The sequence below is a fragment of the Vicia villosa genome, unplaced genomic scaffold, assembly GCF_029867415.1.
Source record: "Vicia villosa cultivar HV-30 ecotype Madison, WI unplaced genomic scaffold, Vvil1.0 ctg.001104F_1_1, whole genome shotgun sequence".
Lineage (NCBI taxonomy): Eukaryota > Viridiplantae > Streptophyta > Magnoliopsida > Fabales > Fabaceae > Vicia > Vicia villosa.
Genome location: NW_026705481.1, coordinates 43,772 through 62,075, shown reverse-complemented (window position 1 = coordinate 62,075; position 18,304 = coordinate 43,772).

The window sequence follows — 18,304 nt, the reverse complement described above, 5'->3', positions numbered from 1 at the left end:
GAGATATGCCAGAGTAGCTGACCCCCAGTTCCACTGGTGAACGGTATCCAGGTCCATGAAATAGCGGAGGTAGGCCACATCGACGTACCTGGCACTCTTGTCCACAAAGCATGCAGCGCCTACCACATGCATGTACCAGCACCGGAGAGCGCAGCCGCGGTGGTACTCCCTAAATAGGTCTTTACCCTCCTGCTCGGCCTCGGCCGCCGCGTCCAAGTGGAACTCAAAATAGAGGCTCAGTGTGTTGAACCGGACATGACACCCAGAAGTCGAGACGCACTCAAGGTGAGCAACCTCGTGCGGCATGCCCAAATAGTGCATCATCCACTCAATGGCCTCGACCCTCTGGATCCTGGAGTGGTCCAACAGCCACCCCCTGATGGGCAGGTGGAGAAGACACTGGACGTCATGCAAGATGATCGTCAACTCCCCCACCGGCAAGTGGAAAGAAGACGTCTCCTTGTGCCAGTGCTCCACAAATGCCCCCTGCATGCCGGTGCTGATGGTGGTGTACCCGGTCATGCAGAGCCCGCTAAGCCCTGAACCTCGCACATGGTCGTTAAACCACTGAGCTGATGGTTTAAACAGACCGAAAATCTTCCTGGAGTGGTTCACCATTTTCAATGGCTCTCTCTCCTGTTACAAAAAAAAACAAATAAGCGAGAAATAAACGGTAAAATTATAAAAAATGGTGACAAATAAACGGCTAAGTTAAAAAAAATACCTCTCCCTCCCAGATCCGCCGAGCGACATGATCCTGGTAGTGAATCAGCAGGGAAGTGTCAAAAGGCCCTCCCGGATAGCTATCCACCTCCTGCTCCTCCTCCTCCCCGACTGGAGGGTCAACATCCGGTATCACCTCCTCCTCATCCTCATCCTCCTCCTCTCGCTGGCGGGAAGAAGATACCCGAGCCAGCCTACTCCTAGAGCCTAAAGCAGATGAACTCTCCACCAAGTCCTGTGGAACGCGCACACGGCGTCCCCGGCCCCGTCCCTGGGTCGACGCCAGCTGCACCGCCGCCCGCTCGCGTCTAGCCGACGCAGTCTGGGACTCCCTGCCCTGTCTGATGCGTGCTGGCTGGTTGTCTGACATGTTCCTGTAAACAATCGAAATCGATTAATATGCAAGACAAATGAAAAAACAAAAAAAAATGCACTTTTGATACAGTTCGGAAGTTCATTTCCGAAACTGGGATGAAGGTGTTTTCGGAAATGAACTTCCGAAACACCCCTGCGCAGAGCTTTTCTGCAACCTTCAATGGAAGACCCAAAAAACCTAAACCAAAACTACTTTTATGCCTACTAAACATCCTAATATCAGTACTAACCTATCTTAATGTGATTTTTTCAGTTTCTAAACACCCTATTAGAGTTTATTCAAATAGATCTAAAACTTGAAAAAACAATGTAGAACTTACCAATTAGTGTTTGATGATGAGTTTGGAAGAAGACTTGGGAATGCTCTTTGATCTTACACTTGATTTTGGCAGAAAATTTGAAGAGGGGTTGTGTTTTGATTTGAGTTACGGTAAATGAATGGGGGAGGGGGAGTGTTTTGTTAAATCTGCAGAACGCGCATTATTTCGGAAGTTCATTTCCGAAATGCTGTTTTTGGAAATGAACTTCCGAAATAAGACAATTTTTTCAAAAAAAGGCGCTTTCGGAGATGCATCTCCGAAAACACCTTTTTCTTGCATTTCGGAAATGAACTTCCGAAATCAGGGGTAGTTTGGGTTTTTCACCAGAGGTGGGCTAGAGAGTTGGGAGGTTGGCAAAGAAATTTTCAAAATTTAAGGATGTTGAATATCGCATTATTAGAAAAATGGGAGTGAAAAATAAAGAATGATAGGAGGGATATTTGGTATGATGTTTTGGTTAACAAATACGGAATGCATTTAGAGGTTCAAAATTCGGGGCTAACATGAATATCAAATTGGTGGAAGGATATTTGTAGTTTGAACTTAGGGGAGTGTTCCACATTAGACGAATATTTGATAAAGGAGAGTTACAAAAGTTTGGTGGCGAACAAACAACTAATTGATAATCGTCCTTGAATCAAGGTTTAGAATAAGGTGATTCCATCTAAAGTGTCATGTTTGGTTTGGAGAATGCCATAAAATAGAATTCCTACGAAAGATAACATATCTATAAGGGGAGTAATAGAAAAAATGCAGGTAAGATGTGCAGGAAAGTGCTAACCATCAAGGACCCAAGTCACATTGACTACTTAACAATTTTTCATTTGTTTTGTAGGAATGCTTGAAAGCTACAACCAATACGTGACATGTTGATAGTGGATGTTCCAAACACATGACAAAAGGTAAATCAAAATTTTCAACCTTGATTCTAAAGTCTAAAGCATTTGTCATATATGGAGACAAAAATAAAGGGAAATTACTTGGAATTTGAAAAGTAGGCACGCCACTCTTTACTCCTATTGGTGATGTGTTATATGTTGAAGATTTAAAGCATACACTACTTGGTATAAGTAAACTTTGTGATAAAGGCCTTAAAACTAATTTTAATAAAGATTCGTGCATCATAGAAGATGAGATAACTCATGAATTTTAACTTGCTGGAAAAAGTTCCATGATATCTCTCGATGATTTGTCTTCAAAACTTAAATGTCTTATGGTTAATAACAATGATGCATGGCTTTGGCATAGAATAATTACACATATTCATATGGACCATTTGCATTAATTAGTAAAGCATGATCTTCTTGTTGGTTTTCCTAAGATTAAGTAATTAAAGACAAAGTATATGACACATGTCAAAAAGGTAAATAAACTAAAGTATCTTCGTCTCAACTTCTAGACTACTTCAGCTAATTCATAGGGACTTATTGGGTCCTTTGAGAACTAGAATTTTTGGTAGAAATTTATACACATTTGTAATTGTTGACGATTTCTCTAGATTCACTTCGATATTATTATTAGCATATAAACACGGTGCATTTTAAAAAAGTATGTGAAACTAGTTCACAAGGAGAAATCCTTGAAAATTGCTTCAATTCAAAATGATCATAGTGGAGGATTTCAAAATGCTTCATTTGAAAGTTTTTGAAATGAATATGATATCTCTCATAACTTCACAGCAACTAGAACACCGCAATAAAATGGTGTTATTGAAAGAAAGAATAGATCTTTGAAAGAACTAGCAAGAACAATGTTAAATGAAATAGATTTGGCAAAATATTTATGGTGGATGCAGTAAGTGCGACTTGCTATGTAAGTAATCGTATTTTGTTAAGAATTATTCTAAAGAAAACTTCATATGAACTTTATAAAGGTAGAAAACCCAATATTTCTCATCTTCATATTTTTTGGTGCAAATGTTTTGTTTTGAATAAAGGTAAAAATAATATAGGAAAATTTGATGCTAAATTAGCTGAAGGCCTTTTCCTTGGCTATTTCCTCACTAGTAAGACTTATAGAATTTTTAATAAAAAAGAAACCCTTACTATTGAATAATTTGTTCATGTATATTTTGATGAAACTAGCCCCTTCAAGGAGGATAAAATTAGTCATATTGATGAAGATAATGTATATAATTCACCAAAAGATATCAACAATAATTACGAACATAGTGAACAAAAAAAGGTGCAAAATGAAGATAAAGTATCACAATAAAAGAAAATTCATAATGATTTACCTCAAGAATGGAGAACTCATCGGGATCATCAATTTGATAACATCATTGGAGACACAAACAATGGAGTATCTACTAGATTCAATCTTAAATATGCATGTTTATACATGACTTTTGTTTCACAAATAGAACCTTATACAATTAAGGATGCCTTAGAGAATTAAGAATGAATTATAGATAACTAAATCAATTTGAAAGAAATAAAGTTTGGGATTTAGTCCTTAAACCAAAAGATAAGTTTGTTAAAGGGAAATAACTTGAGTTCTTGGGTCAAAGGAGGTTCTTATTACCATGTCTACTACTCAAATAGGTATCTTTCTTGATCTTTCTAGTGAGGGTGCCATAATTCACCCTGACAGAAACTGTGAATGGGGAAGTTTTAACAAAAAATTCCTTTTATTGATCTTTGTGTTGTTTAATCGAGGAATATATTATGAACAAGAAACAGAGGTTGGACCAAGGTGCCTCTAATAACATTAAAAACCTTGTTTATGGTAATATTTTTTTTGGATGATTGCTTAATTATTTTTTGTTTATGTTATTGTGTGTAAAGCCTCTAATTACTCTCAAATAAGTGAATTTAAGCTCTTAATCATTTTTGCACTGAAAAATAACACACCCTTGAATTGGGCATACATTGTGAAGTTTAACATGTTCATATCTAGAGGGAAAATTATTGTTATATCTTATTCTCAGGAAATATCTATGCTTACTCTGTTTTACAATGTTGGTTTGTGGGGAGAAGTAAAATTGAAAATGAATGAATCTAAGAATCTAATTGACAAAGGTATTTTGGGCAAAAATATTAGTGTTTTGGGATGAGGAAAATCAAACATCCATTTACAAGAGTTATCTGATATCACCATTCGCTACTCCTTCTACATTTGTTGGCCCTTTTGGACCTGCTCTTGAACCTCCAATCATCACCAACCAAATGAACACGCTGACCCTTCTGGACATGCTCCCCAACCCTAGAGATTTGATGATTTTTACAATCAATTGGAAATCATCTCCTATAAGTTAGAGAAATTTTAAGGACCTGGAGAGGACTTTGAGGAGTAGATTAAATTACCATGTGTTTTTGTGTTAGCGTTATTTTATTTGCATTTTCTTTAGAACTTTTCGTATGTTTCTTTGTATGCTTTCAGTACTAGTCTTTGAATGTTCGTACTTTTAATGTTTTGGTATTACATTATGGATGCGCCCAATACTATTTACCTATTGAATATATGATGGTTATGTATGTTGGTTGTTTAATGTTGCGTGTATGGATCTATGTATGTTTCTACTATATGTGCCACCTGTTCTTCTTTCTCGTAATGTCAAAAGATGGAGAAACAATTAGGTTATGCTGTATTTTTGTTTCAATCAAACTTGCAGGATCTCGAGATAGCAATGATTACAACATTGAGAAACTAAGGGGAACTTATACAATTAAGAGGAACCTTTTCAATCTTTATAAAAAATATAGAGCAAATTAGTTATCATCATCAAAATGGGGAGATTGTGAAAATTGTATCTTCTAGCTTAGCTTGGTTTTAATGAAGACATATGTATCTCAAAGAAGAAAAAGATGAAGATATTATGAAGAGTGATCAGTGGAAAACAAATTTTATCATTGAAATGAACATCATCTTAAAGGTACATATCACAATTCATTCTATGTATCACTTTGAAAGGTAAGAAATATCATTCAAACTTCATCTAAAATATTTTCAAAGTTTGTGCATAAAACCATTAAAGAAAAACTACCAAAAGTTTTACTTTTCAAACAAAAAGAAAAAAGAACTGGCAGTCGATTACAAGATCATCATAATCAATTACTAGTTCAAAAAATTCAAATATTTTAACATTGAGTAGTGGTAATCAATTACACCTATGTGGTAATCGATTACCACCTGTTAAAAGACTGCTTTTTATGAAACAACATAATTGTAATGCATGACAATGCTTTATGGAACTTTTTCAAAGTACTACATCCTTTCAAAAAGGTTTCTAGGAGTGTATATAAAGCACTTTACATTAGAGAACTAAATTCACCTCTTTCAAATCATTTTTTCACACAATTCAAACAATTTTCAGAGTATTCATCTTTGTTCAAAATGTTTTAAAACTTTGTATACTTTCAAAAATCTTAAGATTTTAAAAACAAATATGAGCATTTAAGTGTCATTATTTTGATTCGTGATATTAGAAAGAGAAGTCCATATTTCAAGTGTGAATTTAGAAATTAAGCCATCAATAAATTCTTCAACATTATCTACAGAGTGTGGTGTATTACTTGTTCATCAAATTGTGTGGTGAAAAGTATTTGTCTATATAAACTTACACCAATGAACTTTGATTTTGCTACATGTCCTTTCTATGTTGGTCAATTATTCTTAATTCATCCTCATATTCGAGTTTCTTTAGCTTCTAGTTCTTTCTTCATTCAGCTTCTTTACTTAGTAATCATTTTTAGCCCATTTCCCTTACATTTGTTGGATAGATTTCTTGTCTTTACTATGTAAAACATATAAAATATTCATGATAACATAATGAATGAGTCTAATGTTGGGGATTATTCATTTTTGGCAATTTATGAAAATCTAGATGTCCCAAATGCTAATACCTTAGAAGTTAACTATCCTAACCCCAATTATATTATACTTAGTGAATTGCCGGTTTGGTAAGGGTTCAATAGAAAGTGGGGATGGACCCATCAATGCTTTTATTGAGGGAAGTACTGATGGATCTTCTAAAGAAGATGGAGAGGGAAATTCTAACAACCTTAATTTGAAGGAGATGTATATATGCATTGCTTCCTCTATCAAGTCTCACACAACTCCATATGTTGTTATATTGGCTAGCGATGAACAATGAGCTCGCTATTTTACCAATACCTTTAGGGAGATACATGATCGGGAACCTAGTGACGTAAAGACTAAATATCGCCTTACCTTTTGTAGCAACAATGTAGCTTATGACTCACATTACCTTTTTCTTGATAGTTGAGAGGACATGGTTCAATAGGGACATACAGGTTTAGCAAAGTCGACATATACTTTCTTATTTTGATAATATTGAGAGAGTAGAGGAAGCTCATATAGAAGTAGGTCCTTCCTCTGGCTGGTTGGTTTCACATCTTGTTATTGGCAAAAGGATTTGTATCTATTTTGATGAATGTTCGATTCCCATCTACGAATGTGTCTTTACTCGGTAGAAACCCAGGTTTCCCTTTAGCGAGTTTGGTAAGATGATCTTGAGGCGTATGGAGATTTTCCCTTCCCAATTACACCCGGAAGCCTAACCATTTATTAATGTCTATCAATACTTGTGTGAATACCGGGACAAAGAATCGTCCCTGGATCTCTTTTTTAATTTAATTTTGTGTTGCAAACCTTGAAGGATCCCCACCGTGGGCATGGGTTTCTCTCTCCGCGTCAGGAATGCAAGATATTTGGCGTTTACATGGACATTTGGAAGAATTTTAAGTAATATAATTTATAGGGTCCCTGAGAGAGAATCTACTCCAACATGTTATTCTGCCTCGACGTCGATCAAGTGTAAAGAGAAGATCTAAAAACACTAGGTCTAGAGCCATTTTAGTCGTTCGTGAGAAATATTTTTTGAGGAAAAAAGTCAGAAAGATGGCTGATGGGCTCCACTATCCTCTTTCCATTCTAGTTTTTGCTTAAGCAAAGGCGACGACACAATAACCCTCTTCAAACATTGAGGTTTTTCCTGCTGCTCATAACCAACTAACTCCCATTGAATAGGGTGAAAAGGGGATCAAAATGTCCGATGATTGTTCTGATGAAATAACTAGTGGGAATAATAAGCGTGGTCAGGATTAAAAAATCTTACGCAGGAAGAAGGTTCAGACAAGAGGTCCAAATCATCTAGTTCTAATGTTGTGGGGGATTACTCGTCACTCCTCCAAAGCTTCCAACCATCTCCTCTTCTTAGATGCCTTGGTCTCCTTAGAAAGCACATGCATGTATCTCAGAATAGGACACTACTTACATCCAAAGCCTTACATCCAAAGCCTTATATCCCAAGCCTCTCTGACACCGATAATATGAAGTTGATGGCGAAAATCGCCTTCCGCGTGTTTCTAGGTGCTTCCTTAATAACTTTGGCAGCTGCTGGTCGGAGGAAAATAATTGCTCCAGGTAACCCCTTTAGAAAGAAATATCAATGGAAGAGTAACTATGGGGATGATAACAATAAGCGGACTCAGGTTCAATAGAATGCATATGAGCTCCGAAATGAGTTGGAGAGCTATAGAGAGAGGTGGAAAAGTTGTCTAGTCTCTAAGAGGAAGTGGACACCCATAATACTCCTTATGATTCGATTGTCAATGTGTCAAGTATGCAAGGGTCTTTGGACAATAAAGAGAAGGCCCTTGAAAATGTGAAGACTTCTAAGGATTATCGATGGTCGCTCTCGATATGGTGGTATAAGTTGCTTGATGCAGTTGCGCTTGGTGAATAAAAAGGAAGTAGAGTGAACTATGAATAGAATCGTATTTCTTTATTGTTCATATGGCGGTTTATATACAATAGATGTCAATTGGGTTTATGTCGTATTAATATGGCCAATCCAAAATAAAAACTAAAAATACTAAAATATATTTTAGAAGTTTTAACTTCTATTTTGAAAATTGATAAGAGAACAAAAACAGAGAAAATTGATACAATTTTCATTGATGCCGAATTTATAATATTATACAAAATTTTAAAATATAACTTTTTATATGAATCATATGATTGTATGAAAATAATGTGTCAAATCACAAATAAATCCGTAAATTCAATACATTTATTTCTTCATATTTCACTATCCTTATATTTTCATTTATTTTGATAAAAAAAACTTTTTATATTGATTATATTTATTTTATGTGTTATTCAATTTGAACATTTTTTAAGAAAAAACTTGTTTACATTTTCAAACTAAAAATAATAAGAGAAGTGTTATATGAATTTTAAAAAAATGAATATAATATTCAATACCGTATAAAATACATAACAAATTAATTTATTTGTCAATGAATTTGAAAAATAGCAATAGTTAAAATATTTATAATGTAGATACAAGTATAAAAACAAGAGAAAAAAGGATATGCACTGACAGTGTAAAATATTTTTACACTGTCAACCAATCACAACCATGTATCTAATTAAAACACAATTTTAATTTAAAAAAACTAATATGACATAGCAAGTGTAAGAATTTTGATTGATTATATATGTAAAGTTAGTTTACACTGTCAATGCACTACCTTTAAACTCTAAAAATAATTGATGTGAAATAGAGTGTATTAAATGTGAATTTATACATGTTTTAATTTTTATCAATAAAAAAAGCAAAACTCATTCAAACAAACAAGCTCTAATTAATTGAAAACTTTAGAATTCTAATGAACTATAAATTTCTTAAATTTTGTTAACGTTGTATGTCCAAATTTAAGTTAAATCTGATCATTTAGTTAAGTAAACAAATAGTATTATTTCATCATATATTGTTTATGCACATTTCCTCATTTTTTTTATAGTAAAATTAGTTGCAAAATATAGTGGTCACAAGGTTATCAACAATTAACTAATCACAATTTGTGCTATTAAATCTCATTGTTTTACAATGAGATAAGTTTGGCATACAAAAAAAAATTGAAAAGAGTAAAAAGACATAAGTGAACGGTTGAGATTGCTTGTTGTATAATGGATCATAGAAGAGAAGACACATAGAATCTTGAATCCATGATTAAATCTAAATACAATTAAGAAAGTACATAAGTTGAATTATAAAATCGTTTTTTTGGGGCAATAGATACAAAAGTTGTTAACCAAAAAGCGAATTAAACCATTTAAGTATTCATGGTTCATCATTATATCAATCATATTATACCTAATGCGCATTAGTTTAGCAACTTGATTAGTATGAATGACTTGTAATGGATAACATTATTAATTAATAAAATCAAACGGTTCCTTATCAATTTAATTAATTAATTGTGAGCCAAATTTTATGGTATCTTTCGTAACATTTCATTGTCATTCTATCGGGCAAAAAACCAGTGGTTAGAGAAGTATCCCCATCCAGGTAGATTTTGGGTGGCAGGGCCCTCGTAAATCTATGTTTTTTTTATGTTTTTGAATTTAAGTTAAGAAACATTTACAAAAATAACTAGGCAGCTCAGAACATCTTTTGTCAATAAGCAATGTGCTTTCCGTTTGAGTGAGCCAATAATTTGATAATTTTTTAGAGGAAATTGCAATTATTTATTTGGGTTAAATACTGTTCACCCCCTGCCAAATTAGCGAGATTCGGTTTTCTCCCTTATTAAAAAAAATTTTAGCCTTTGCCCCTTAACAAATAAAGATTCTCCAGAGGGAAACCTTATTGAGGGAGATTCCATCAGACATGCCTACGTGTAATGGATCTTCTTGCTTATGTGGCTGGTTGTGACACGGTGGCAAGGTCTCCTCATATAATTTGGGATTTAGGGTTCACGATGGTATTCATTCTGATTTTCTTCCATTGTTGCTCCTTCAATTTCTTCGGTTTCAACGTGGGTGGGTTTATTCCCAAATTTTAGGGTTACGCAATCTCTTCTTCGTGATTCCAGATGCTTCATCCTCTCTTCGTTCATACTCTCACCTGTGGAAATGGAATCCAGTAAAAGTATCGGTAGCTGCAATTCCTACATCTCCAACGTGAATTTGAAGATCCCCACATGTGGATGCAGTCGTCCCATGAAGATGTGGGTAACCAAGACATCCAAGAATCACGGACGAAAATTCTGGAAGTGCAAGAATGCAGGAGTAAGGTTTTAGTTATTTCATTTTTTTGTTAAATGGGTTTACTGAAAATTGAATAAGATTGTTGTTTTGTAATTGTTGCAGATGGAGAATAGTTGTGATTTTTTTATTTGGGATGACGAATCAGGGCCTTATTACTGTCCACAAGGCTGAATAACCAGTAATTTCCCTAGCAAAGTCTCCAGGATCATTTTATCACTCGGCTGATAATTGATCATGTCTTCAAAACCGCTATCACGAGGCTGGTAGTCGGTAACCTTTTGTTCTGGTTATATTATTTAAACATGTCTGTCACCATGCTGATAGTCGGTAATATTAACCAAACCTTTGAAACTCTTTTTACCATGTCAAGTCTATCACCATGCTGATACTCGGTAATACAGTTTCATACCTTTCACCTTCGCATTATTAAACAAGTCTATCCCCATGCTGATAGTCGTTAATGTCGATAGGTAAGCTTTTCTTACAAAGCTATCATTCCCCGGTGAAGCATACACTTGCTTTCCCGAAAAGGAAAAAAAATGAATCCTCTTCCTAAAACGGATTGAGGAATCCTTCCCGATCTCTTGTCCCCAGTGGGGTCAGTTCTTGATATCCCCTTGGTAAAGATATCCTTGCATCATTCGCAATTTTGGTATCTTAGGTCCAAAATTCGCGTCTTCTGATATTTAAGTCTCTTCCACCCTATCAAAACGAAGATTTTCAATCTTCATATCTCAGGTTGAAGAAACTTAAATAGGGGCATCTGTCATACCCTAATTTTTGACCTAAGATACCACCTCATATCATTGCATATACATCATTTGCATCACTAACAAATTACATAGCTTGTGTTTGTTATTTGTGACTCAGCAGGATTTAAACAAGAAATCACCCATCAGTACAAGTAACAATCAATTAGAGTTTTGTTCTCCCTTCATCTCAAAGGAACTATCTTCATCAACAATCAACCTTTGGTCCTCAAAGTTTCATTTCAACAAGCTCAAAAGCTATGAATCAACCAGATTAGGGTTTTGACTGAAAACAGTATACTCCTGACTTTTGCTCAGGATTTGACCTAATGACTTGGGACATGACCTCAGGACCCCAAGTACATCATTTTGACCTAATCTACTGACTCAAGACATCTCCTACACAAGGATTGATCAACAGTGGAAGTTCAAATCATCAGATTAGGGTTTTGAATTCTCAGGGACTGAAATCAGGGATTACATTTGGGAAACCCTAAAAATCCCCAGGAAGTCAATCAAAGGTTTCAATCATCTTCAAATAATCCCTATGGCAATATCCAATGGAAATTACATCTTAATTCAAGATCCACAGTCATCAATTTCATCAGGTCGACAATTAGGGTTTTTGACCTAATTCACCCGAACCATTGACTTTTTAATCAGAACATGGTGCCACAACTTAAACAATGGCTCAAGGTCCTCCAATACCTCAATATGATCCATTCATACCACTCATTTGATGAGGATAGCTTGATTCATTTGAAATCTCCAGAAACGCGATTCGTCTGAAAAAGTCAACTGTACAAGATCCCCATTGACTTTTGGGGAATTTTGGTCAACCATGACTTTTGAAGTTTTGAATCATCAATACATGATATATGAAGTCATTTGATCAAGAAAAATCAAGAAAATCAATCAAGAATCAAAAAGTCAAAATTTGACTTTTATACTTAGAAAAATTTTCTAAGTGTTTTTCAATGGTTTTTTCCAAACTTTGGAAGGGAATAACTCAAAATTTCACCTACAAACTGAAAAAAACTTCCAACATGAAAGTTGTAGATTTTGATCCAATAAACAACTTTGTCACATAAAATGATTTTCCAAAAGATCAACCATTTAAGAGATATGGAGCTTCAAAGTTGGTATCTTTTGAAAAATTCACTTAAAATCTCATTTTCTTCAAAGTTCATGGATCTTTTTCACCCATTTCCCTAAAGGTCTTGAAGAAACTTTCAACTAGGGTTTTGAAGTGTGTAATATGAGCTTTCCAAAATGTCCAAGAGCATGAAAAAATATGGAGTGTAGCCATGGTTTTGAATTTTGTCATTAGAGGTCATTATGCATGAAATTTCAAGCCATTTTCACAAAGTTCTTACACTACATGACCTATAATCCAAGTAATGATGCATAGAAGCAATAATTGTGTAGTTGTTGTTGTTTGGCTGTAATTTTTGGTAAAACTAATTGTGGTTCTATCATGTTAAAATCAATGTCATGACATGCTTTCTGTTGTTAAGAAGTCCTTCCTAATGCAGGACTTTACCGGATGTCAAGGCCGATGTCATGACATTAGCAGCTGTCCGCTATTTTCTGTTACTACTTTATGATTGTATGATCTGATAAGACCTTATGCGCTATATTTGGTAATAATGGATTCTGATCTGTTTCAAGCACGCCTTGGATGATTTTTTATGAATTCCTTGTGTAATGGAGATTGGTTCAATTAGGTTTAAATCTGTGTTGTGGATCCAAGGCCCAGTTGCTGTGTTATCTGAAGACTATTTAATCCGTGCAGGTGCTGCTGTTGCCGTCAGGGTTTTTGTGTGTTGAGAAACTGTTTGAGTTCTTTTGATTTAGTTTTCTCGTTGTAGTTTTTCTTGTAAGCCAAACAATCATCATGATGATTGTCTTGGTCTAGGCGTTTTTTGTCTTGAGTTGTAAGAAGTGCTCAAAGCTTTTAAGCAAGAGTACTATTGTACTTGATCAAAGCTTTTAAGCAAGATCAAGTTGTGTCTTTGAAGAGTGTCTTCTGTTATTTTTCGTCTGTTAGTTTTTCATCACTGCTGTGATTGAGGGGGAGTGAGTAGGAGCTCTGGTCTAGCGGTTTAGATTGAAGTTGCATTGGGTAGATATTAAGTGAAAGGCGTAATATTGAGTTGTATTACCTTGAATTAATATTACTTATAGTGGACTTCCTCCCTGGCTTGGTAGCCCCCAGATGTAGGTGTGTTTGCACCGAACTGGGTTAACAATTTCCTGTGTTGTTTTCTGTTTACACTTTGTTCATTTGTTTAAAACATTCAGATCGCGATGTCGTGACATCCTGTAAGACATCACGTGTCTGAGTCCAGAATTTCAATTGGTATCAGAGCAGGCACCCTGCCTGTTTTTACTGGGTGAGATCTAGGGAAAGTATTTTCTGGTTCGATGGACAAAGAAGGTGGTGGATTTATAATGAGACCACCCATTCTGGATGGCTCTAATTATGATTATTGGAAACCTCTCATGGTGGCTTTTCTGAAATCTGTGAACAGCAAAGCATGGAGAGCTGTGAACAAAGGATGGGAACATCCTGTTATTACTGATAAAGATGGCAACAAAACTCTTAAACCAGAGGAAGATTGGGACAAAGATGAAGAGGCATTGGCGCTTGGCAACTCTAAAGCTCTAAATGCTTTATTCAATGGAATTGACAAGAATATATTCAGACTAGTCCACCAGTGTGAACTAGCCAAAGATGTCTGGGATATCCTCAAGACTACTCATGAGGGCACCTCCAAAGTGAAGATGTCAAGACTTCAACTGCTAACTACAAAATTTGAAAATCTAAGGATGAGGGATGATGAAAGTATTAAGGATTTTCATATGAATTTACTTGATATTGCTAATACCTCAGGAGCTTTGGGAGAAAAAATGTCTGATGAAAAGTTGGTGAGGAAAATTCTTAGATCCCTACCTAAGAGATTTGACATGAAAGTTACAGCTATAGAAGAGGCACAGGACATCAGCAGTATGAAGGTAGAAGAGTTAATTGGATCTCTTCAAACCTTTGAGATGGGAATCAATGAAAATTCTGAAAAGAAGAACAAAAGCATAGCCTTTGTGTCCAACTCTCGAGAGGAAGTAGAGGAAAGTAGAGAAGAGAATCTATCTGAATCTATAGCTATGCTTGGCAAACAATTCAACAAAATTATAAGAAGAATGGATCAGAAGCCAAGACCTAATGTCAAGAACATCTCATCTGACATCAGTAGATCTTATGACTCTGGCAGAAAAGATAAACCAGAAGAAAAATACAATCACAGTAAAGGGACTCAATGTCATGGATGTGAAGGGTATGGACATATTAGAGCTGAATGCCCTACCTATCTCAAGAAACAAAAGAAAGGATTGTCAGTCTCCTGGTCTGATGAAGATTCTGAGAGTGATTTTGAAGAAGAATCAGCCAAACATGTCACAGCTCTGACTGGAATTTACAACTCAGATGAAGACTCTAGTGAAGATGAGCTATCCTTTGAAGAACTGGCAACCTCCTACAGAAAGCTCTGTATCAGAAGTGCTGAAGTATGTCAACAAGGTGAAAAGCAGAAGAAATACATAGCCCAGTTGGAAGCTGATAACAAAGAGCTTAATGAAACTATATCTGAACTGAATGATGAAATTATCCTGTTACAATCCAAACTTGATCAGATGTCTAAATCAGTAAAAATGTTGAACAATGGCACGGATATGCTGGAGGAGATCTTGCAGGTTGGAAAAAGTTCAAGAGATATGTCTGGCATAGGATTTGTTAGTGCAAAGAAATATGTCCAAGATAGTAGCAGAACTAAACCTGAAACTGAGATGTCGAAGCCGATGTCAAAACATGTGACTCAACATCACGAGAAAGGTGAAATGAAGAGAAAGTTTCAAAGATGGAGATGTCATTACTGTGGAAGATTTGGACACATTAAGCCTTTTTGCTTCAGACTATATGGATATCCAGATCAAGCTCCTTCTTACAAACCTAAGCAGATCATGCCCATCCAGAAGCAACAATGGAAACCTAAAAGTATGGCTTTAATAGCCCATACATCTCTTAGAGTTTCAGCCAAAGAAGACTGGTATTTTGATAGTGGATGTTCCAGACACATGACTGGACTCAAGAATCTGCTTGTTGATATCAAGAGTCATTCTACTAGTTATGTAACCTTTGGTGATGGAGCTAAAGGAGAAATCAAAGGAGTTGGAAAATTAGAGTGTTCAGGAGTGCCAAATTTAGAAGATGTTCTGTTGGTCAAAGACCTGACTGCCAATCTTATAAGCATCAGTCAACTCTGTGACCAAGGATACCAAGTCAACTTCACTAAAGATGAGTGTGTGGTTACTGATGAAGAAAAGGAAGTAGTAATGAGGGGTGTCAGATCCAAAAATAACTGCTTCTTGTGGGTGTCTCAGGAATCCAGCTATTCTACTATATGCTCTAAAGAAGAAGAAGCAAAGCTATGGCACCAAAAACTTGGTCATCTTTATCTAAGAGACTGGGCAGGCAGTACTGATATCAGAAAAAGAACTTCAGGAGGATGTTCCTTCTTGGGAAGTAGCTGTTCTCAACCTGTTTGGATGAAACAAATGTTAACAGAATACAATGTCACACAAGATGTCATGACATTATATTGTGACAACTTAGGTGCCATCATCATTTCAAAGAATTCCATTCAGCACAGCAGGACCAAGCATAGTGATATTAGGCACCACTACATCAGAGATCTTGTTGAGAACAAAATAATTGGCTTGGAACATGTTGCTACAGACCTTCAACTTGCTGACAGTTTTACAAAAGTCTTAGATGCAAATAAGTCTGAAAATCTAAGAAACAAATTAGGCATTTGTCTTTGTGAAAGATTATGGCAATTAATTGGGAGTGGGGCCAGCACTATTTCTCTCTCCAAATCTTGGATATCATTACACATTAAAGTGTATTTTCCCCCCCTTTTTCAAGTTACCCAAACGGTTTCCATTCCTCCAAAACCTCTCCTCCACACTCCCACTATCTCTCTGTGTTTCTGCATTCATCACTCTTTACCCAGCCTCTCATTTTCTTTCACCATGTCTCAAAGTCCCTCCTCAAAGAAATCTTCTCCGATCTCTGAAATAGCATCAGGTTCTAGGGCACAAAATGTTGTGAGCGATCAAGATGTTGTGCTGGATGTTGTGCCATTGAACTCTGTCCCTCCCTCCGATTCTGCTCGCAGTCAACCAAGGAAGATGCATGCAAGAAAATCAACCGGAGGATCTGTTCCAGAAACTTTTTCTGTCCAGGGAAGAGAGGGCTCGTCCTATGTTCATAATGCGATTGCAAATATTGTCACCAGAATCTTGAGTGAAGGGCACAAGGTTGAAGGAATTTCTGTTCCTCTAGCCCAAATGCCTGCTTCCGATGATGATCAAGGTGAGCAAGATGATGCCAGCAAAGATTCTGATAAAAATGATGAGACATCTGCTGATAAAAATGATGAGACTCCTGGTGTTGCTAAAGATGTTGAAAAAGATGTTGAGACATCTGTTAATAATGATGAGACTCCTGGTGTTGCTAAAGATGTTGAGACATCTGTTAATAATGATGAGACCCTTGTTGCCAAAGATGTTGAAACATCTGAAGCTATCAATGTTGAAGCATCTGGTACCAAAGATGATGAGACTCTTGCTCCTGAGAAAAATGAAGAGGTTCCTGCTGTTCCTGCTAAGAAAGATGAAAACCCTAATGTGCATGATGTGGTGGACCTAGATGAACTTGATGATCCTATTGATATTGCTGATGATGACCTCATCTCCAGCATCTCCAACAGGGTCAAGGCTCGTAAGGGAAAACAAGTTTGTGAACAACAGTCTCTCAAGCCACAGGTTACTCCTCTGAAGACTGTCACTAAAGAAAAGATGAAGAAAGTTCCTACTGGACCCTCAAAGTCTGGAAGCAAAGTTAGTGTGAAGAAGAGGAAGGAAAGAAGCATTTCTGACTCTGAAGCTGATGTCCCAAGTGATGTCCCTGACATTCCCTCCAAGAAGAAAATTGCTGTTACTAAATCTGCTACAAAGGTCCGTGATGTTCCTTTGGATAACATTTATCTGCACTATGCTTCCAATGCAATCCAGTGGAAATTTGTGTATCAAAGAAGGCTGGCCCTTGAAAGAGAGTTAGCAAATGATGCTCTGGAGAATCAAGAGGTAATGCAGCTCATCAAAACTGCAGGTTTGATTAAGACTGTTTCTCAATTCTCTAAATGTTATGAAATGCTTGTGAAAGAGTTTATTGTCAATTTATCCCAAGACTGTGCTGATGGTAGAACATGTGATTTTCATAAAGTTTATGTTAGAAGAAAATGCATAGAGTTTTCCCCTGCTGTTATCAATCACTATCTAGGTAGAAATGCTGAAGCTCAACCTGAGCTTGAAGTAACTGATAATGAAGTTTGCAACACTATCACTGGGGGTAAGGTTAAAAAGTGGCCCATCAAAAGCAAATTGTCTGCTAGTCTCTTGACTGTTAAGTATGCCCTGCTGCATAAAATTGGTTCTGCCAACTGGGTGCCCACAAATCACACCTCTACCATTGCTGTTGGTTTAGGTAGATTCATTTATGCTATAGGGACCAAGACTATGTTTGACTATGGGACCTATATTTTTGACCAGACTATGAGACATGCAGGTACCTCTGCTACTAAGCTTCCTATTGCCTTCCCATCCCTAATATGTGGAATCATCCTAAAGCAATACCCTGGCATCTTGAAAGCTAAAGATTCTGTCTGCAAAAGGGAAAGTGCTTTGACTTTTCACTACAAGCTGCTTCAAAGGACTGATGCCTCAACATCTGCTGGGACATCTCAAACTAGCAAGTCTGTGACCAAAGCCTCTCTTATAGCTGAGCTGAAGGAGACCTGCAAAGAGCTGGAAAATAGGAAGATGAAACTTGAACAGCTTATACAAAGTCTTGAGCAGTCTGCTGATAGTGATGATGATCATGCTGCTGGTGGTGATGGTGAGAAGATGAATGATGATATGGATGCTGATAGTGAGGATGAATACAAGTCTAGTAGCTCCAGTGATGAAGAGATGAGTGAGGAGGATGATGATGGTACT